The sequence below is a fragment of the Aedes albopictus genome, chromosome 1 (assembly GCF_035046485.1).
Source record: "Aedes albopictus strain Foshan chromosome 1, AalbF5, whole genome shotgun sequence".
Taxonomy (NCBI): domain Eukaryota; kingdom Metazoa; phylum Arthropoda; class Insecta; order Diptera; family Culicidae; genus Aedes; species Aedes albopictus.
The window spans coordinates 294,410,599-294,433,626 of record NC_085136.1 but is presented as its reverse complement, the minus strand read 5'-3'; the positions used below and the strand labels follow the sequence as shown (position 1 = coordinate 294,433,626).

At 37.9% G+C, this 23,028-nt stretch overlaps 1 long non-coding RNA gene across 1 annotated transcript in view; it reads right to left on the bottom strand.

Annotated features, from left to right (window-relative positions):
• Positions 1-3,859: 3,859 nt before the first annotated feature.
• The window catches only part of LOC134285706 (uncharacterized), a 154,522-nt gene continuing 135,353 nt past the window's right edge, over positions 3,860-23,028 (bottom strand). Inside the window, exons 2-3 of the long non-coding RNA XR_009996559.1 lie at positions 11,611-11,737; positions 3,860-4,509 (exon numbers count right to left, since the gene is read on the bottom strand). This is a non-coding gene — a long non-coding RNA (uncharacterized LOC134285706). The remainder of the gene's footprint in view (positions 4,510-11,610; positions 11,738-23,028) is intronic.

Here is a 23,028-nt window from a genome sequence, read left to right as displayed (position 1 = left end):
TTCTGAGTGGTTGAACTTTAAGCTCAATTATCTCGGAATAAACCTTTTGGCGCTTAGTTCGGTTTAGCAGAACCCCGGCCATATCAAAATACGCGTTTTAACTACTATTTGCTTTCATCCTTAGTATTAGTAATGTACATTGGATTACCTAATTTGTAATAATTCTGTCAGGGCTCTTATTGAAGTTTTTTTGTCTTTCAACCCATTTTTGATAGCTGAATAACCGCTTATTCGACTATAATTTCGAATAAAAAAACGAGTTAAAATTGGTGTCTGAAACGTCTAAAAGCCCTTGAAATGCCATGAAGCACACTTGAAAGCTTGCGAAGCTTAAACCTCTGGAAATGCCTCTGAATTACCTGAACCAACCTGTAATGTTCTTCAGCCGCTCTGGATCTTGATCTTGAAGCTCTTTTGAAAATTCCCGAACTATATACAACCTCTGGAATAGGCCTGAGTCGGCTTGAAGCCTTTCTGAAATTCCCCTGTAGCACCCTTTAAGCTGAAACCTCTGTAGTGGACCTGATGGGATGGTTAGAGTACATGCCTGTCACGCTAAAGTCCAGGGTTCAAATCCCACTCCCGACAAACTCACAAAATAAGGACAGGAAGTAAAGTCGTGGGCCCCAAGGTGAACTAGCTTCGTGTTCGAGATTTTTAATCTCGCTAATGAAGATAAAAAAAACTCTGTGAAGCATCCTCAAACTCCTCGGAACCCATTTGAAACCTCCTGAAATGCCCTGAAATGCCTTGAAATACCTCTGAATCTCCCTTGAAATCACTCTGAATCTCATTCAAAAGGCTATGAATCACCCTAAAACCCCTCTGCAACTCGCTTAAATGGTATTAAACATGTCAAATTCGCTGAAACCTCCCTGAAAACCCGCTTGAAGCTGATCAGATTTGAATCTCATCAAAAAGCCCATGAGTATCCACAAGGCACCCTGAAATGCCTGAAAATGCATTAAAACGCATTAAAACACATATGAAATTCCACGGAAACTCTCTTGAAAGTACTCCTGAAACCCTGAATGGCTTCATCTTGCAATATCTTAGCTGACATTTTACAAACCTGGTCGCAACTAAAGATATACGGTAGTGCATAGGTTCCCAAACTTTCAGGTCGCGCGACCCCCTTTTGCCAGCAGAGGTAGTTTTCGCGACCCCCCCCCCCCCCCCCCCCCCTAGAAATTCCTTCATTTGTTGTCTATTGCAGCAAAGTATTTTACTGCCCCTCGCGACCCCCTGGATAAAGGCCGGCGACCCCTCTGGGGGGTCGCGACCCACAGTTTGGGAAACCATGCGGTAGTGGCATGTTTTGCAGCTGCAGTAGCAGTACACTGGAACTACTATTTAGGTAGAATATATTTGGGTAAAATACGATTAACTCCTAAATTACCAAGGGTCCAAAAAAAGTCGGAAGTCCAACTTTGACAAGGCATTTCTCGGCCGTTTTTCAACCGGTTTCAAAACTTTTTTTTGCGCTGGAACCGGATAGGTTTCAAGATCATCGTCCATATAAAAAAATATAAAATAGATGCGTCTACCCAAAGTTGTTAAGCAAAAGGCACTTCCTAGTTTTTTTGAGAGCGCATTTTTTGCCCACATTGATCAATAAAACAAAATTTAAAGCGATGACATATGGTTTTTTCGACTCTCATGCGTACAGCTAGAGTGAACATGTTTGTGCAAAATTAGTGATTTTTCACTACACTGATAATTTACCTTACTCAAAAAACTGCCAAAATACCCTATTTTTCACATAAAATAAGCAATAAATCAAAATTCAAAGCGATGACATATAGTTTTTTTGGTCTTAAATTGTTCGTAGGATTGTACTCGACATTTTTGATGAACAATGAAAATGTTCTAATTACACTCTTATTTTGTTTTACCCGAAAAACTACGAAAATGCCATACTTTTTACGCAAAGTAGTCAACAAAACTAAATTTAAAACGATAACATGTAGTTTTTTAGCCTTGAAATGTTCGTAGCAGTTTGGGGGACATACTTGAAGAATAATAGTGTTGTTTTCATTACACTCAAATTTTGATTCACTAAAAAATCAACGAAAGTACCACATTTTTCACGCAAAGTGCTCAACAAAAATAATGGCTTACAATGCAAAGCAGTTTTTTACCTTTAAATTATTTGTGAAAGCTTTTTTTTTTTAGTTTTTATTTTGGTGTATTTTAACTTAGATGCTAATTCTACACTCTATTTGTGAAAGCGTACTGGACGTTCTTGATGAGTAATAGTGATGTTTTCATAACACACCTAATTTATTTTACTCGAAAAGCTACAAAAATACCATAAATTTCATACAAAACAGTCAATAAAACAAAATTTAAAGCTAACATGTAGTTATATGGCCTTAAATTTTCCGTTACAATGTACTGTACCTGTTTTTGATAAAATGTTGATGTTTACATTACACTAATATTTTGTTTTATAAAAAAAATGTACGAAAATACCACAAAAAAAGCGAATAAGCCAAAATTTAAAGTAATGATATGTAGTTATTCAACTTTGAATTTATCGTAGTAGTTTAGTGGATTTATTTGAACAATCCTAGTGAATTTTTTATTACACTCATATTTTGTTTCGCTCGAAATACCAGGAAAATACCACATTTTTCACACAATGGTGACTACAAATAAAAATTGGAGTCAATGCATAGTTGTTTTCTGCCATGAAATTATTTGTAAAAAAAGTACTAGACTTGTTTGATGAACAATAGTGATCTTTCAATTACACTCGTTGTTTTCCAAATTTGTTTATAAAAAAATCAAAAACAACTCGAATAAAGAGAACTTACTATGCGCAGCATATAGTACCATGTTGATGTACCGTAAAAAATATATTTTTACATAGATAATTATTTTTGATAGCTAAAAGCACTGAGATTTTCACTCAGGTGGAGTACTGACTCATTTTGTTATTTATAATTTTATAAAATTCTTCATGTTTTGATACAATAATTTGCAATCTGTAATATTTTTTGGGATTTAATATGTTTGTCAGAGCACTATTATAGTTTCCCCAAAATGAAAATGTGATTCTCGCTCATATGAAAAAATAATATTGATCACCCAAAACAATTAAAACTGTCCAATCCTTGCATTGCAATTATAACTGAGACACCAGTAATTGTTTTAAAATTATTAAATCAGGAAAAATACATGAAATAATATATCAGGGAAATTTGCTGAAAAACTATCAAAGCTACCTCGTTTTACGGTATTGCATCAGAAACTCTTCTATATACATTTGTTTTTCAGAAATTTCCCAAAAGCTGCATTTATATTTTATGATTCTTTCAAAATATTTTGTCGTGGGTTCTTTTCGAGAATCTTTCAAAAATATTCCAGAGATTCCTTCAGGAATATTTTCAAAAACATCAAGGATTTATGCGGAATTTATTTAGGGTTTTTTTTCTCGAGGAATTCTTTTAGAAAACTATTGAAATGTTTCCGTGTATTATTCCTTTGGGTTTTCATCAGAAATTCCTCTAGCGATTGCTTGATAAATTTCTCCAAGGACTCATTTAGAATATTATAATATTTTGTCAGGAATCTCTTATTTTTTTCCTGGAGCATTTTCGAAGTTTTTTTTTCCGAGATTTCCCAGTTCTTTTCAGGATTTCTTCCGAAGTTTCTCTCGCGTTCCTCATTGCATAATTTCTCGCAAAAACCACGTGGATTTACTCCGACATGTCTCCGGTTATTTACAACAAAGAATTTTGTAGGTTATCTCAAGCAGGAACACTCCGAGAAACACTTCTAGAAAAGTACAGTACTGACCGATTTTCAAAAATGCTTAAGTTTGGAGCTCTGTATTTAAGCTTCTAGAGCACAAACTCCGAGAGTAATCTCAAGTGAAACTTAAAAAAAAACTCTCGAAAGAACCTTTATAAAATATCCCGGATGTAACTTCTGTAGAAATCCGGGGAGAAACTCCACAAAAAAATCATTGAAATTTCTTAAAACTTCGGGAGAAATCCCAGAAGCAATTCCTTCAGAAAACTCGTGAAAAACTCCTTTAAAACCCGGGAGGAGCCTCAGTTGAAATCCTAGCAAAAGTTTCTGTAAAAACCTTAGAAATCGCGGAAAACCTTCAAGAGAAATTCCGAGAGAAACTCTAAGAGAAATTCTACGACAACATCTGTTATATATTCCCGGAGAAAAGAGAATGAATTCCACGAAAATTTGTTTGGGCAAAACGCAGGAGGAAAAATCCAACGAGAGACTCTGAGAGCAAATATGGGAGTACCTCTGGAAGAAAATTTATAGGATTCTCATAAAAACCTTCAGGAGATAATATTTGGATATCAGAAATCCTGCAATATTCTCCAGGAATTTTTCCGGAAAGAACTGTTTGAATCTAGGGTAAAAACGTCGATAGGAATACGAAAGAATCTCCGAGAGGAATTTGAAAAGGAATCCCAAGAAACAGGAATGAAAGAAGGCTGAAAATCTCTCTAATAAAGACACATAACCTAACCTTAACTTTGGAAACCAGTTAGGTTCGTAACTTTTTTTTCATTTTCACGGGATTTTCGTTTATTTTTTGGTGATTGCTACTGCATTTTCAGGAGACGCAAATGGACTCAAATAAAAACAAATAAAAAAAAATCCCTGGTGAATTTTCGGTTTGCCTTGTACTTTTTCAGGTAGTAGAGAACCTGAAACTGGTACAAAAAAGTCAGTAATAGAAATCTGCATGTGTTTGTTTTAAATTTTGTGTGAAAAATATTGCACATTCGTGATTTTTTAGTAAAACAAAACGTGAACATCAAAATTTTATCAAATACATGTCTAGTACATTCCAACGGAAAACTTTAAGACTAACAACTACATGTCATTGCTTTAAATTTTGTTTTATTGACTATTTTGTAAAAAAAAATATGGTATTTTAAAAACTTGTTTGGTAAAATGAATTAAGAGTGTCATGAAGGCGGTATTATTGTTCAACGTTCATCATTTCACGAAAAAATTCAAGCCAAAAAACCAGAATGCATTGCCTTATATTTTTATTTGTTGACTACTTTGTGTGAAAAATGTGGAATTTTCCTAGTATTCCGAGTGAAATAAAATATGAGTGTAATAAAAAAAATCACTAGGATTGTTCAAATAAATCCACTAAACTACTACGATAAATTCAAAGTTTGATAACTACATATCATTACTTTAAATTTTGGCTTATTCGCTTTTTTTGTGGTATTTTCGTACTTTTTTATAAAACAAAATATTAGTGTAATGTAAACATCAACATTTTATCAAAAACAGGTCCAGTACATTGTAACGGAAAATTTAAGGCCATACAACTACATGTTAGCTTTAAATTTTGTTTTATTGACTGTTTTGTATGAAAATTATGGTATTTTTGTAGCTTTTCGAGTAAAATAAATTAGGTGTGTTATGAAAACATCACTATTACTCATCAAGAACGTCCAGTACGCTTTCACAAATAATTTAAAGGTAAAAAACTACTTTGCATTGTAAGCCATTATTTTTGTTGATCACTTTGCGTGAAAAATGTGGTACTTTCGTTGATTTTTGAGTGAATCAAAATTTGAGTGTAATGAAAACAACACTATTATTCTTCAAGTATGTCCCCCAAACTGCTACGAACATTTCAAGGCTAAAAAACTACATTTTATCGTTTTAAATTTAGTTTTGTTGACTAGTTTGTGTAAAAAGTATGGAATTTTCGTAGTTTTTCGGGTAAAACAAAATAAGAGTGTGATTAGAACATTTTCATTGTTCATCAAAAATCTTGAGTACAATCCTACGAACAATTTAAGACCAAAAAACTATATGTCATCGCTTTGAATTTTGATTTATTGCTTATTTTATGTGAAAAATAGGGTATTTTAGCAGTTTTTGAGTAAGGTAAATTATTAATGTACTGAAAAATCACTTAGTTTGCTCAAACATGTTCACTCCAGCTGTACGCATGATTTAGAGTCGAAAAAACCATATGTCATCGCTTTAAATTTTGTTTTATTGATCAACGTGGGCAAAAAATGCGCTCTAAAAAAAACTAGGAAGTGCCTTTTGCTTAATAGCTTTGGGTAGACGCATCTATTTTATATTTTTTTTAAATGGACGATGATCTTGAAACCTGTCCGGTTCCATCGCAAAAAAAAGTTTTGGAATCGGTTGAAAAACGGCCGAGAAATGCCTTGTCTAAGTTGGACTTCCGACTTTTTTTGGACCCTTGGTAGTTCGCGGGAGTTTTTACCCCCTCGGTAGTTTAAGTGTTAAGTCAGGCCTCTGACACGGCCTATATCAATGCATTGGAATCATGGTAGACAGGATGTCCTGGGCGCTAATAAATAGCGCCCACTGTCAAATGCGAAAACATCAACATTTTTTTGTTTAACGTTTATTTTGGGTTGTTGATCAGTTTTTGAAATCATTTTTTTCACCTGTTATGATCACAAAACACGTCAAACTCGCTTTAATATTAATGTACGGTAAGAGGAGCATGCGATTAGTTGAATAAAGCAACCCAACAAACACGCATTGTGAATGTGATTTCGTGTATGGCTCACAACATCAAACAAAAACTGCGTTTGTTGATTACACGCTCGTTTTAATTTGCACGAATATGAGTATAAGGCAGTTAGATGTTGGCTACGATATATTTCATTCATGCCAGGGGCCTGTTAAGTACATGCATTTAGATAAGGCAGCCCATTTATTGCACCCATAAATAAATAGAAACGCTCAGTAGAAAATCAAAAAGCGCTCCATAAATAATGATCATATGGTCCATGAAAATGTGCAATGTAACCCATAATTTATTGGAAATGTTTCATATTTTAAAAAAAATGTACCGGTAAAACACAAAATTTTCTAGTTAAAAGTGAAATTTTGTGCCAATAAATAATACTGAAATGCTCCATAATAAAATACAAATGCTCCATAGAAAAATGCAAATGCTCTTTAAATAATTAAAATTGTACCCATAGAAAATTGAATATTGCTCCATAGAAAAATTAAATTGCACCATAAAAAATTGAAATTTCACCATAGAAAATAAGAGAATTTTCCATAAGTATTATCAAACTGCACCATAGGAAATATGAATTGCTCCATGAAAAATTGAAAATCTTCCATAGATAGCATATTCTCGTAATTTAATTCGACAGGGCTGAATTGCTTTACATTGCACTGCTCTTGTGGTGCAAATGTTTGATGTTATGGAGAATTTTCAATTTTTTATGGAGCAAATTGTATGTTATGTGGTGCAGTTTGATAATACTTATGAAGCATTTGTCTATTTTCTATGGTGCAATTTCAATTTTTTATGGTGCAATTTAATTTTACTATGGAGCAATATTCAATTTTCTATGGGTACAATTTTAATTTTTTATGGAGCATTTGCATTTTTTATCTAGCATTTGTATTTTATTATGGAGCATTTCAGTATTATTTATTGGTGCAAAATTTCACTTTTATTGAGAAAATTTTGTGTTTTACCGGTACTTTTTTTTATAAAGTATGGAACGTTTTCAATTATTTATGGGTAACATTGCACATTTTCATGGAACATATGTTCATTCTTTATGGATCGCTTCTTGATTTTCTATGGAGCACTTGCAATTTGTTATGGTTGCAATAACCTTTTGCCTTTAGATAACCTTTCTTAAATAGAATTTGATTGTATGCAGAGCAGTTGAAGTACTTAAGAATTAGGAAAAGATTGGTTTACGGGACAGAAGTAGCGAGTGGAGTTCAGAGGAGTTTAGGGCGTATTCAGGGGTAAGAGATGAGGGGCGTTTGGTACAATTTAAGGTTACCTAAACATTTTTTGAGCTTAACTCATCGCATCTACATGCAAAATTTGTGTGTTTGAATGATATTCATGCTTGCAAAGCCTCATGAAACTATGTATGCGCTGTCAAGTAATGAGTTCAACGTTTATTTAAGAATCTCCAAGTGTTCCGTTGAATAACGGCCATCAGATCTACAAGCGTAATCCGTCTGGACCGTCCTGAATCTCTTCGGAAACTCCTTCTGAACAAGAATCCAACCCAGAGTTCACATCAGGAAGCTAAATATCCTTCTAAGCAGCTTCTGATGGAACTTTTTCAAAACGAATGTAAAAACAAAAATGAACTTACTCACCACAGCCTCTGTTATTTGCTTGTATCGTGTGAAACACGATCGAACATTAGTGTGGGTCATCGGAACCGTTTGCTCAGATCAAAGCTTTTTTGGTTCCGTTTCGGGTCCTGAGTATCTGTGTAAAATTTGAGCGCGATCGGTTGCGTCTACACTTTGCGCATTGCAATTGAAATTTGTATGGGATTTTGTATGGGGAAACATACTTTTTTGCATTTTAGCCATAAGTTGAAAAAGTTTGTCTAAAACTTTTTAACCGATACTGTAAAATGATAGCCTAGGATGTCCTGAAAAACTTTGTTGAAGACCGCAAAGCAATCCTATGTTTGTGAAAATAGTTATAACCAACGAACCACATGCATGTGCTTATGTTTTAACATGTAAAGGAATAACAATAGCAACAAAATCATGCTGTTTCGACAAGCAATGCCGACGCTATACACCCTAGGCTATGTTTTCGCTTTATCGGTTACACGGTTTTAGAAAAATTCGAGCTTGCTATGAGAGAAATGCCAAAAAGTGTAATTTCCCATGTAAAACCCCATACAAACCTCAAACACGATGCGCAAAACGTAGACATAACCGATCGTGCCCAAATTTTGCACACTTATTTGGGTCCTGAAATGGGATCAAAAAAGCTTTGATCTGATGGGATACCATTGATTTTTTTCTATTTTCCATATAAACGATGACCCACTCTATCGAACATACTTGACATGACCCACTCCTATGTAGATTTGAACCGGGTCCCTCTGCGTGATAACCTGCTGTCGTACCGCTGCGCTGATATACATCACATGTGGCCACAGGAACATGCAAGCTAGAACACATTTCAAAGAAGTCAAATATTTTGAGCGTTGAGAACACTAGCGTCACCTAAGCAGCAAGTTGCTATAGTCAGTGATGAATATGTGTTGTGGGCTTCGTGGCCGAGCGGTTAGCGACGTCAGTCGTTTAGGTATCTCGTAAGCCTCGGAGTGTGGGTTCGATTCCCGTTCCAGTCGGGGAAAAACTTTTCGTCGAACGGAAAATTCTCCACTGGGCCACTGGGTGTTATATGTGTTGTCCATTGTCGAATGTTTGTAATGTGTTCAGTCTGTAGCGGCCGCAAGGTCGAAGACGGTGTAATTGTCTTTTCATATCTAGATAAGTTTAATTCTTCGTTACACCAACAAAGCTAGCCATGAAAATGTTTGACATTTCTCAGGTCATTTTGACAGACCACACACATGCATGAAAAAGACGGATCATATATTCTACTTTATCGACCTTGTTTCCGTCCTTTTCATGCTCATGATACATCTGTCAAAATGACCTGAGAATTGTCAGTCATTTTGAGGTTAGGTTCGTTGGTGTAATGAAGAATACTCACCACTGACAGCAGCGTGGGATCTTTGCGATAGCAGCGCCATAACTATGGTGCCGCTTGTGTTGCCATTTCAAACGACCGTTAAATTGCTTACACCTTTTTGAAACAGAGCTTGGATGTCTGTTCTCTGTGTATACACTCTTGATAATCCCGCAGATGCCTTTCTCTTATATTTTCTTTCACGTCGGAGCATCCTGGCCTACAAAGGATGGCGGACTGCCACCTAGAGGTGATCAGGCAATACCTCGTTCGAGCACTCTTCTCCTCGCGAACCCCTTTGGAATCTTGCAAGATGCTAAGACACATGTGTACACCGTACCTGTCTTACACAAAAATCAAGCAAGTTTTTGGATCGGACAGTTACAACACATTGACAGTATATTTTTGTTGCCTTTCTGGCTCATATGAGAAAATATATTTAAATAGAAATAAGTAAATATATGTCAACTGCTCTGCTAAAACTCTGTAATCTGCTGATACCCTAAAGGTATCTTCAGATCTTTTCCTTTCTTTTGGGGATGAACCAGCCACGGAATAAAAATCTTCATATAAAAGCTAATAATATCTCTTGATAATATGCACGCTAAAACCGGTCAGCACTGAAATGTGGACATTATGCGCTTATGAGTAGATTTTACACATTTTAGTGCTGAGCAGTTTTCTGCGCTACTGTACACGTCCGCAAACCGGTAGAGCGTTGATTCAAGTCAGATTTCACCGACTGTGTTCTTCGTCGCAATTATTGTTTGATGCGTCGATTTTGAGTTGGGTCCGTAATAAATGACATTATTTTTTTCTCCCAGAAATGTGTGTATGGGTGAAATTTTGCTAAATGATAATTTATTCTGCTGAAGCCCGTAGCTTGATTGGCGACTGATAATCAAAATGTTTCATTTTTCATAGCTGCACTCAGAAATTTCACTCGATTCTTTTATTTACAATATTTAAAGTGAAGTGGTCGTACATGATCGAACATAGTTGCATATGATTTTGTGTGAAGTCAGCCTTGCTACGGCCTGTGTGATTATGATGGACTAGTTTTTACAGGTTATGTGTGTTTCACGTGTTTCACAGCACGTCTCGACCTGGAGAAGGCTGCATAAGCCACGGTGTTGCAGCATGGGATTCTAAGGCGGATGTATTGCTTGCAACGGAGGACAGGTTTCAACGGAACGCAAGGCGGTGCGAGTCAACTGGGCGACTACTGTCTAGTCACCGGAAGGAGCTTGATAGACGTGTTGTGGAAGTGCGGATGAAGCTCGGCGGTTACACCTAGACGAGGACATAGAATCTGAACGAAAAGGTAGAGTCTGTAGAAAGATTGTAACCTTCACATCATCACCGACCTTAGTTCGCGAGAGCTTGATTGTAGCTTCTAATGTCTACCGTTCAAAATTAATGTATACGTCATCTTGCCATATGAAAACCACTACACTACAACACACCACAACAGAACATTTCAACTTTCTGAGTGTATCGAATGGCTGATACCAATCTAGTCATTTAACGCGGATATCAACTGACCATATGTATTGAGAGGCATTTATCTCCTACGTATGTACGAAGTTTTGGCTTGAGAGCGCAGAGGGTCAAGTACGGAGGAGGCTATCTATCTGGATATCAGGGGAAAGATGAAATCAACAATATCTCCATAATATGGTTTTGTAAACCCTAATCATAATCGTTTCGCTCTCAACCTGGCATATCACCATATCACAGACAAACAGACGTAACTCTCAGAGGAAATTCATCAAAAACTTTTACCCGGTCTCTTTTTCATGAGCACGCTGCCACTAGTTGGTAGAACCGCGCGCGACACTGTCAGCCATGATGGATTTCGATTTGATGTTTGTCTAACACGCACACTACTACACAAATCGCCTGTAATTTTCGTTTGCATCATTGAGCAACGTGTACACTGGAAAACGTCAAAGCAATCGAACACTAGCGCCTCTGATTGAAGGATCGCGGAAATCAAGTGAAATTTGAATTGATCGCTAAATGCATGTGCGAAGCCGTTCGGCTGTTTGTCTGTGACCATATCTTCTCTTCTATTACTAATTACCGCCACCCATGTACGAATTGAATATTTACGTAGCCACTACACACTTAATTTTCATTACCGAGTTCGGTAATTTTTTGACGAGATTAAAACTGCTGAGCACCGAACTCGTTCAGCAAAAATGCATTGTTTACCTTTTCCATACGATTTTGACAGTTGTTTTACTGAGCCTCAGTAAAATCGATTACCGAAACTACCGAGATCGTACTGCTGTTATAATCTCGTCAAAAAAGTACCGAACAGGCAATTCAGAAATAAGTGTGTAAAGTCTACCTGCGGCTACATAGTGGGACTGCTCATAAAACACTACGCTGAGAAGCAACCAGCCTTTATACCAGTTGGGACGTTACGCCAAGAAGAAGTAACAGCAACAGTGGGAGAATCAGAAGCAGCAATAATGGCAACAGCAACAGTAGCAATAGCGGAAGCTGCATTTGAGGTAGCCACAACTGGATCAACGCGACTCCACAGCACGGTAACTTCAAGTAAGGATCTGGAGTGCAACGGCAAGGTAAAACAGGAAACAACAGAATAAAAGTGTGCTCGTGCAGGAAGCGAGTATAGTACGTGTGATTATGTGCCAGGGCCTGCTCGTACACTACTGCTGCTTGTACTACTTTCGCTGTTGTATAGTGTGGAAGTACAATTAATTGCCAACACGAAGCCCACCGTGCGCTCTCGATTCGGGCTAGTCTCGGTCAGCACTGCTAGTAAGTAATACTGTTAATAATAAAGGCGAATTCAAAAGTGAAAATGGAGAAAGAGGTTCCCATAATGGACGGGATTAACTCGGGATCAGCTTCTTGGATGGGACAAATGGTGCTCGGCTTAAGTACTGGTATAACTCTTGCTAAAGCCATCGCAGTTTTTCAGCCTTTGTACGTTTCGCATTATAATAAACAATAGGCAACTACAAGTGGGATAACAAATTCTTGATACAAGGAAAAACTAGTTAGAAAATGCTTGCTTCGTATTTATTTTTATTTTTGTTTAATGTGGTAATTGTGAAAAAAATATCATTGATAATTTACAGAACAACGGTATTTTTATGCCAATGGAGTACTGAAAACAATTGGTTGTACTTTCATCTATCAACTAGCCAAACATTATGTTTCGGTTTCACATACTTTTCGCGACCACCGCCATCCAAAACAATGTAAGCTCAAAGTTCGTTTGTTTGAACATTTCATTCAATCAATCACCACGCCTTGTGAATAAAGTACACCTGCAATCCCACCACATTTACTTTTATATTTTCCATTTCACTGGGCTTTTATGCTAACGAGCCCTGAATTTGTTTTCAATATTTTTCCCTTCCGCTCAGTCGTTGACCACGAGAAAAAAAACTGCTTCCATCGTATTTCATTATTTTTTTATGCCTAGGTATATTTACCTTTCCAATTTCCATTCCTGTAAATGTGGCTTCAGCTGACCCAGTCACCAGAGGCCCTTTTCCGCCATCATCCCTTTAAAAATTGCCGTTGGAGGATGATTTTTCGACGTTTTTTCTCCTTCATTCAGTGTTATTTATTTGTCGTTTTCCACTCAGCACCCGGTTCCGATTTTTTGTTCGGATAAACAATTTGAAAGAAAGCAAATCCACCAGAAGGTGGTACCAGTCGCTCACCAAGGGAAGAAAATCTGCGGTTTTTCACTTGTGAACGGCTTTGTGTTGTAAACTGAATGAAAGGTTCATTGTTGGATTTTCATTATCGGAAAAGTTGCGGAATGTTATCTCATCGGGTGATTAGGTTGTTTGTTTCAAAGACAATCTCGAAAAAATATTACTTCTTCTTCCATATATTCATTTCCACAGCTAAAACATAAGGTGGTAGATAACACCGTCTTCACTGTTAGTTTATTGTACCTAGCCAAGCCTCCTCGCAAAAAGCAAATTCGAAGAATTCTAGTTCGGTAGTGGGCGAGCGAATGCACCATCAATTACTTCATTATTTTCATGGCAATCGGCGACCTAGTGTAGCAGAGCGCATTTGCAATTGCTGCCAAAATGTAGAATACTTTTACGCTGTTAATGCCTGTTAATCCCTAGCATATTCGTTGATTCTTTGTAAAAGTAGGGTAGCGAACCACTTGGGCAGTGGCCGGTATTTTGGGCACTCTTCGCTATAACTCAGTCAATTCCAAACCAATTGCCTTGAAATTTTGTACACGGCTAGATATTATACGCATCTCATCGCGTTCCAAGAATTGTGTCAATTGGTTCAAAATTTGCTGAGTTATAGCAGAAAAGTGTCCAAAATAGGACCCCTGCCGAGATGGTTCCACTTCCCTACAACCTATCGAAATCTACTAAAGTTCTTGATCATTTAGCATTACCTCAGAATGTGGAATATACTCTTTTATGAATAGCTTTGCGTTTACCATCCAAACTACAGGGCATTCCGTACACCACTGGACTTCAAATCCTTGGACTGATTTATGAGACAACTTGACAGCAGCCATTCCACTGCCCACTTTCACTGTATTTTTCACCATGATTTACACCCCAGCCCTACGAAACAACTCAATTAGCGAATGAGCGGCTTGTAAACACAAAAATCGCATTAAAACCCTTAATAAATGTTCAACGTTTTACGACAGCAGATTATATATATATATATATATATATATATATATGTATATATATACAGTCATACCTCGATATAACGTAACCTCGATATAACGTAACCTCGATATAACGTAAGTCGATATAACGTAACTTTTACCTCGATATAACGTAACTTTTTTTTTATTCCAACTTTTCACTATTTAAATAATTATAGTGATTTACAAAATTTTCTATATGATATTACACCCCTCCTGGAACCAAGCCTGCTATGCAGTTATGGGTTATACGACCAATTCCAAAGTTTTATAAAAGTTTTCGGTGTCACAGTTGATAAGAAATGTTATATAACTCTTCGCAGAACAAATATTACATCTTCTACTCATTATTGGCATTACATCCCTACTGGAACATAGCCTTTAAACTCCAGACGAGATGACAGTAGACAGCATTGGAAGTGAATTCGATTTCGTGTGATACTGGGTGTAAGAACGCCAGTAACGGTCCGCTTTGTTTTAGAGCAAATTTTGCAGAAAACCACTAGAGAAATTCTCTGATAAATCCCTGGAGGAACTTCTTGAGAAATCACTGGAGAAATTCACGAAGAAATCCTCAGAAGAACTCTTGAAGGAATTCCTAAAGTCATTCCTGAATAAATGGTGGAACTCCTGGAAGAATGCCTAAAAAAATCGTGCTTTATCCTCGGAGGAATTTCTATCGCAATAAACTCTGTTATTTCTGGTAACATTCAGGGGCAGTCTTTAATTACATAAGGAAATTCTGTATAAATCTCAGCAGGAACTTTCGGAGAAATTCGTGCACTGGTGGAATCCTAGTTGGATTTTCAAGAAGGGTCACAGTGAGATTCCATGGAAAAACAAAGCTCAGGTTGAATTCCTGAAGTAATTTAAAAAAAAAATCATGGATGCATTCCAGGAAGAATTCCTGGAAAAATCAAATAATGAATATCTGGAGGAATCTTTGAAGAAATTTCTAGTGGAGTTCTATCTGTTATTCTTGGCGAAATCCTTACAATATTTTTTGAAGAATTACTTCTGTATCTCAAAAGGAAATTTCCAAGGAATCTCTGGAGAAACTTCTGAAGAAATCACAGAAGTTTTTCTAGTGGAATCTGAAGAGGAAATCTTTTGGAAACTCCGTCAAATTGTGCTGGATGAGTTGCAGCAAGAATACCTGGGTGAATCTTGGCAAATACCCCAAGTAACACACTTGTCATAGAAGAGTCACAGCGGCGCAGGTTTTCATGATGCAGAAGTCACTGCGATTTACTTCTAGCAAGTAAAAATTCATTTGTTAGAAGTAAGTCACAGTGACTCCTGCGCAACAAAACCTGCGCCGCCGTGCGTCTTCTGCAACAAATGTGTTACTTGGGACTCTTCGAACAAAAATAGTTGAAATATTGGAACTTTTTGGAGGATTCTTGCAGGAGTGACTGGAGAAATCCTGGTAGGAATTTTAAGAGGAACGACAGAATTAAACCTTGGAAAAATCTTGGACATAATAAATCTTGAAAAGCAAATCTCTTTGGGGAATCCTACAGAAATTCCTTGAGAAACCACAGGGGAAATTCTTGGAGGAATCATATCAAGAACATCTGGAGCAATTAAGGCAGGCGTTCCCAAGGTAATTTTAATGGAAGGTACTAGCATATAAGCAGTAAGTGAACGCGGGGAGAGGTTTATGGCGGGGGTGTTGGAGTTGATTGATGGCGAGTTTGTTTACGCTCTACTCTATCGGTTTCTGTAAGGTTACTAGGGTTGCTAGGGATTGTTATTTGCTTCCAAACAAGTGAAAAAAAAATCCGCAGTGGCAGAGCAGGTGCTTGTTATCGAGCTTGTTGTAGAATTACAAGTTAATTATTGTGATAAATTCAACGCTATACGCTCAACTTTAGCCTTACGCATGCCGAGTCTTTACTGCCTAAAGTTTAAAGAAAAACCAACAGGTCAGAATCTTAAGGAAATGCGTGATGGTATACCTTTGGCAGCAGTTGGGAATTTTACCCGGAGGGCTCATGTGTTACAAACTATTGCCAAGATTACTCCGCAGGGTTTCAGAGAAGTTTCGCACGGGACGGGTAATATTTCTCTAGTCTAGAGCATACCATTGGGGTTATTGCATTATTTAAGGGCAGTTCAAAAGGAATTTCTCAGCCTATCTTGATGCATGGGAAATTCCTTGCCTGAATCGCTCGAGAAACCGTTTTCTTCGATCGCAGTACGCAGTTGCGAAGAAATGACAGTTCAAATGGCAACCCAGCCAACAAATTGATTCACATAACCATGCTACAACTGTTCTAAGTGAACTCTTATCCGTCCAAAACACATTGTATAAGATGCACCAAATATGCTCTATTCGCACAAATTTGGAGGCCATATACGTACATTTTGAGAAAACCACTTTGAGTTATACAATTTCAGGTGAATTCATTTGGCATGTAATATAACTTCGTATTATAACTTTGCTTGGCAATATATATAATTTTATTTTGGCTTGTTCAAATAAAAAACAAGTTTTCAAGCCTCGATTTTTCAACCTGCAGCTTATTAAGCAGATACCCTACCACTGTGTCAATCACCGACTGTTGGAGGATGTGAAATTTAAGCAATTATAAACAATTAGAAGGTTGGTCTGATTGGCTACATGTACCAGTATTGGGTGATAAAATTGTGCATTCAAACCCAGCCAAACAAATTGGTTGATGTTACTCTGTCGCAACCCAGTAATGCGGATATTTATTCGATCAAAAAAAAATGTTTAAAATGCACAGATTTGCTCTATCCGTAAAAATTAAGAAGGTCATACGTGCATATTTACAACATCATTTTGAAAAATATAATTCTAGGCGAATTCATTCGGAGTATTATATAATTTCAAATATAACTTGGTTTGAGCCTTTATATGATTTCGTTTTCACAAACAATAAAATAACAACAAGTCGTGTCCGACTCTTGTTAAAAAGTGTGAATATTAGTAAAAAAAGTGATAAAAATACAAGCAAAGTATGAAATATATTTTGTTTTTTTCGTAAATCCTTTAATTATGCTGACGTCAAGCTGTGCAGCAGAAACTGATTGCAAAACCGTTCAGGGAACGTGAGAAAAATCCTCTAGAACAGCGCACCTGGTGATCCGCGATAAGGCTGGAATGGTATTTGCAAAGGCTGCTCTGGAGCTGCCAGTAGAACATTCAGGTAGGTGAATGTAATGAACTCGCCTGCATCTGTACTTATGTGATTTAAACGATGCGCCTAGTGAAATAGTCTTTATTTTCATCATCCACTGGCTCTCCAATTACATCCCCTTGCCGTATAATTTCATTTTTACAAATATGAACCCATATATAATCTCGCATTAGAGATTACAATAGAGTCGCAACAAATGCATTTGAAGTTGTTGAAGAATGTCAAGTTGAAGTTGTATAAATGTTAACGCAAAGTTGAAGTTACTAATGCTGCCAAATGGAATCGGATGAAATTGTGAGATTCTTATACGATTCCACCTAATTTGATATTGCACCTTATATAATTTTAACTTATTTTGTTCATTAATATAACTTAAGACTAACATCGTTATACGACTACTGGTTTGCTGGGAAACACCGAAGAAAGTTTCTGCCAGGAATCACTCAAGAAGTTTCTTGAGCGATTCCTTTCGAACTCGAAACTGCGCTTTAGATACAATAAATTAGGACACAAGCTCGTCGGTTGAAATCACCATGAAGTGACCTTTTGGTTCATGGCTTGCTATCATTAATAAACTTCCAAATCAAAACAAACTTGCCAGCTTTCATTCCAAATTCCAATATGGCGGATTGTAAGTTTTAGCATATTGGATTACCTTCCTTTAACTTACCTTGGGCGATATCATAGATATAAAACTCAGTAAGAATTTATGGGGGAATCTTAGAAGGTTGAAGGATCCTTGGATAAATATCCTTAGAATCACATGAGGTGTCTCATGAGGCACTCAACCAGGAACTTCTGGGTGAATCCCCGAATTATTTCTAGAGGATTCCCGAGAAGAATTCCTGGAGGTATATAATCGGATTATATTTTTTCCTGCGTCACATAGATTTCTTACTATACGTTACACCAATAGATAACGCTTGACGTTTGACCAGTTCTAGATGCAAAAAAGGAGAAGAATCTTGATTTATGTGACATTGGCTTAAATAGTTAAATATAAAGAGATATGCTAAGTATTCGACTTATGTATGATCTTACAAACTTTTATAAATATATAAAATTCGATGATGAAAAAAAATATATAAGAAAGGCTGGAAATCACTGTTGGGTGATTAACATATTTTTTTTTTGTAATTTTCTTTTCAAAATATGTATTTAAAACGAAATTCATGAAAAAAAATTTTTGCTTCGATATAACGTAACTTCGATATAACGTAACGAAAATAAAATTGCAGTTACGTTATATCGAGGTATGACTGTATATATAACTGCAAGAAAATCGCTTGCGACAGCTTACACTAATCTGTCACAGAGATGCCCTTAAAGCTCCCCCAGAAATGTTCTGACTCTGAGCGTGCGTTCGTGCGTGGGCTCTTTATGGATGTGTGTGTGTGCCAGTGTGCCGACACTTGATGGCTCTCCCAGCTTAATCTTGCGAGATTAAATCCACCCACTGTCACCGCCGGCCGCCAACCCTTGTACCGCGGATGGAGGGACGCCATTTATTTTTCGCCATACGGCTGCTTTCCGGTTCCTGCCAGCCAGCAGTTCGTGTGTCCCTGTTTAAAACTTCATTACATCACATTCACTTGGTGCTTCGTTCGTTGGTTGGTGATTAACGAGGCACCAGCTCCGGCGAAGCTTGTCGTTTAAATGAAGATTGTACCTTCAATTCGGTGCGGAAATGTGGAATAACTTGAAGACGGAAGCCATTGGTCTTGTTGATACGTAGTCTTTGACACAGTTTTTCGAGCCATACACTTGTTGAAAAAAAAAAGTTGTGAAATACAGAAAAAAATACGTTCTTGATTTTTTTTTTCTTGAACGAAGATCATCCTTAGTTAGTGCACGTCGCTCGAACTGCGAGTTCTTGCAGATCCTACTCGAACATGATCTATGTCACGTGTCCGTAGAGGACCAACGGTTCTATTAGCATTTTGTACATGGTGGCACGACTTCCACTGATGATGCATTAGTATTAGCTTTAGCATTGTACAAGTCGCACAAATTTGTAGGTGTTATGAGGGTTGCCTCCATGCTGCCCGTTATCAAAACACAAATGTTTGGGACTAATCTCTGTCTCTTAGACAAGATTCACGTAATCCCCCAACGGTCGAGTGCTGTCCTGGGCACATCCTTGCGACAGTTGAGGAAGGGGAAAGAAAGATCAGTTGGACAGGCACGACTTTCACTGAAGAAGCGCCTTGAAATTCCTCGACCGACATTGTTGTCATCCGTCAGTAAGGATCCGAGGTAGACGAATTCTTCCACCATCAGTCCGACCTTTGCTGCTTCGTGTTTCAGGCGGGTGTACAGACAGCTCTGCTATCGTTCCAAACGTTCTGGCGTTAATGTCCATGTCGTCCGCAAAGCACTCAAATTGACCAGATTTTGTAAAAATCGTTCACCTGCTGTTGAGCCCGGATCGTCGCATCACCTTCCAGAACGATGTTGAAGAATAGGCATGAGAGTCCGTTACCTTGAAGTGGATAACTGACACTGAGGAGGATTACAAGTGGTAGTCGAAATACGCGTATATGTCAAAGGAAAAGCAAAATAGGGCGGAATTAAAACGTACGAAACTGATTACACTCATTCGATGAATTGGATAGTTAACCCGAAACCCTTACGCAGTTTTGCATATCGTCCATCGTTCACAGATAAAAATATGTAATTAAAATTCAACTAGAAATCATGCACATAAAGGGAATGCTAGATTTAGGGTATTTTTAATGAGATATAATGTAATATTACATTACCATCGTGTAAATTTCCGTCAATCATCGCGTAAACCATCATGGACTCCAACCGGTTACGTGACTATCAGCGGAAATTTACACGATTGTAACGTAATTTTACATGATATCTCATGTAAATACGCACTAACTCTGGCATTCCCTTTATGTGCATTATTTCTCGCTGAATTTCACCTGATTTTTTTTTTCTGTGTTGCTTTAATCAGTCTAGTCAGCTTTTCAGGAAAGCCGTTTTCGTCCATGATACTCCATAGCTCTGCGCGCTCGATACTGTCTTATACCGCCTTGAAGTCGATGAACAGGTAGTGCGTTGAAACCTGATATTTGCGGCATTTCTGGAGGATTTGCCACTCGGTGAAGAGTTGGTCCGTTGTCGAACGGTCGTCGATAAAGACGGCTTGATAATTTTCCACGAACTTTATCGATTTAGGTGACAGACGACGGAAGATGATCTGCGATAGCACTTTGTAGGCAGCAATCAAAATAGTGATCGCTCTGAAGTTCTCACATTCCAAATGGTTGCCTTTCTTGTGAATTGGGCAGATTACTCCTTCCTTCAACTCCTCTGGTAGCTGTTCGGTTTCCCAGATCCTGGCCACCAACCGGTGCAGACAGGTGGCCAAAATTCCTGGGCCTACCTAGGTATGTTCAGCTGCGATACCACCCTTACCAGAGTCGGGTTTGTTGTTTCCGATTCTGTTCGTAACGTTCCACGTTCTGCCGGGTTCCTTGCTGTAGCATCACCACCCGTGTTTGTCCTCCAAGATAGATCTGTACTCGTCGTCGAAGCATTCGTTCCGTCGACTTTTTTAGACTAACCGATGAATGAAGATGCTCTTGACTGCGTCGATGGTGGTTGCTTTTACTGTTCTCCAGCTCGCCCTTGTCTGGCAACGCTGCCACGAGATTCTACGCGTATGCTGAGGCGACATCTGGTTGTTTCAGTCGCTCTAGGTTGTACCGTGGCGGTCGCCGGTACCGTACATTGTTGATGACGGAAAGTTTTGGGCGCAGTTTGATCATCGCCAGATATTGGTCGGAGTCGATGTTAGCGCCGCGATACGTTCTGACGTCGATAATGAAGAAGAAGTGCTGTCCGTCAATCGGAACGTGATTGATCTCAGTGTAAGGGAGGCTGTGTTGAAAATAGTCCTGTTCAACGACGTAGGTTGAACTTGGTCGAAGTTGCTGCATCCCGCTCTTACCCGTTTGATGACAAATGGGTAAGAGCAACATGCAGCAACTTCGAGCAAGTTCAACCTGCGTCGTTGAACAGGACTGATGGTGCTTTGTATGGCCACATATTTTTAGCCGGCAAAATCGATGAGTCGTTGATCGTTTCGTTAGTCAGCTGCTGGGTGCTGAACTCTCCAAACGTCGGTCTAAGTTCCTTTTCCTGGCCTAGCTGAGTGTTAAGGTCTCTTGTAGTGATGTTGACGAAGAATCTGCAAGAAACAAGAAAACTTAATCCATCGTCTATTAACCGAATCAACCTATCCCTGAAACAACCAATGAAGAACAACGACAGGTAACACAACCAAAAATTTACAAATCATTCCTCTGTGTTCCTGGACTGACAGAACGCTTGACCAAAACTATAGCCAATGACTACCCTCATCATTCAGTAAGAAATTTACACACAAATGTAAAAGATGCGAATCAGAAATTAAATAATAACAATGGCATATACAGTATCCCATGTAATAACTGCCAATGCTGCTTTATTGGTATGACAACGAACAAGCTATGTACAAGACTAGTTGGACACAAAACACACATGAAAAAACTGGACAACTATTAGTTAGAGTAACATGTGGGAAAGAATTGCATGCAAATTGAAGACCTCAAGTGTAAATCAACCTTAATGGAACACAGTATCGACTGCCAACACAAGTTTAATCTTGACAAGACTAAAATTATAGATAGAAGTACCAACACAAACATATTAGGTATTTTAGAGATGTGCCTCATCTACAATACCCAAAACACCAAAAACAGAAGAGTAGACACACAAGAACTAAATTCAACGTACGCACTAGCGTTGGGCAGTTTTGAATCGATGTTCGTGACATCGATGTTTTTGTTCCGATCAATCGATCTTTTGAATCGATGTTGAAGCCCCACGAAATCGACCAAATCGATTTTTTTCATTCGATTTTTCTCTGACACCGATTCAAACATAGACAAACAGACGTCTCACTCCACTCACTCCCATCGTTTTCATTTTTAACGGGTTATTCAAATATTCTGTAGTTCGTAAATCGCTCGCTCATGGTGTTCGCATCGTTTTTCCTCTTGTTTGACGTTTGCTCACTACCACCGTCTACTCAGTGGGTTTGCGAACCACAGCGTAATTAGCATTGGGCGTCTATGTTTTCGTAACGATGATTTTTATCGCATTTGTTCCAAGTGATACGTCTGTTTGTCTGTGATTCAAATATATTATATTTCTTTTTTTTTAAGAATGATTCCGAACATTTTTTTTGTCGAGAATCCCTCTTAGGATTCTAGACGAATGTTTCTTAATAATGTGGAAGATGCCCTCTTAGGAACCTTCTCAGCGTTATGAGGCAATCTCTGGGGATTTTAATGGGATTTTTTCAAGACTGCTCTCAGGATTGTGAAAGAATCCGTCAGGAAGTTCTGGGGATATTCGGTTAAGCATTCTGGGATAATCCCGTGGAAAAACTTCTCAGGATCTTGAGGAAATCCATCACAGGATTCCGGGAGAATCCATCTCGGGAATCCGAGGAAATCTCTCAGGATTCTGGAAAAAATCCTCTAAAGATTCTGAGAGAATCCATGTCAGAAAACAGGAGTAATCTCTCCCAGAATTCTAGGGAAATCCTATATAGAATTCAGGGAGAATTCCTATTGGAAGAGTTTTTTTTTCTCTTTCCTGGGATAAGGTCTCTCAGGATGCTGGTGTGA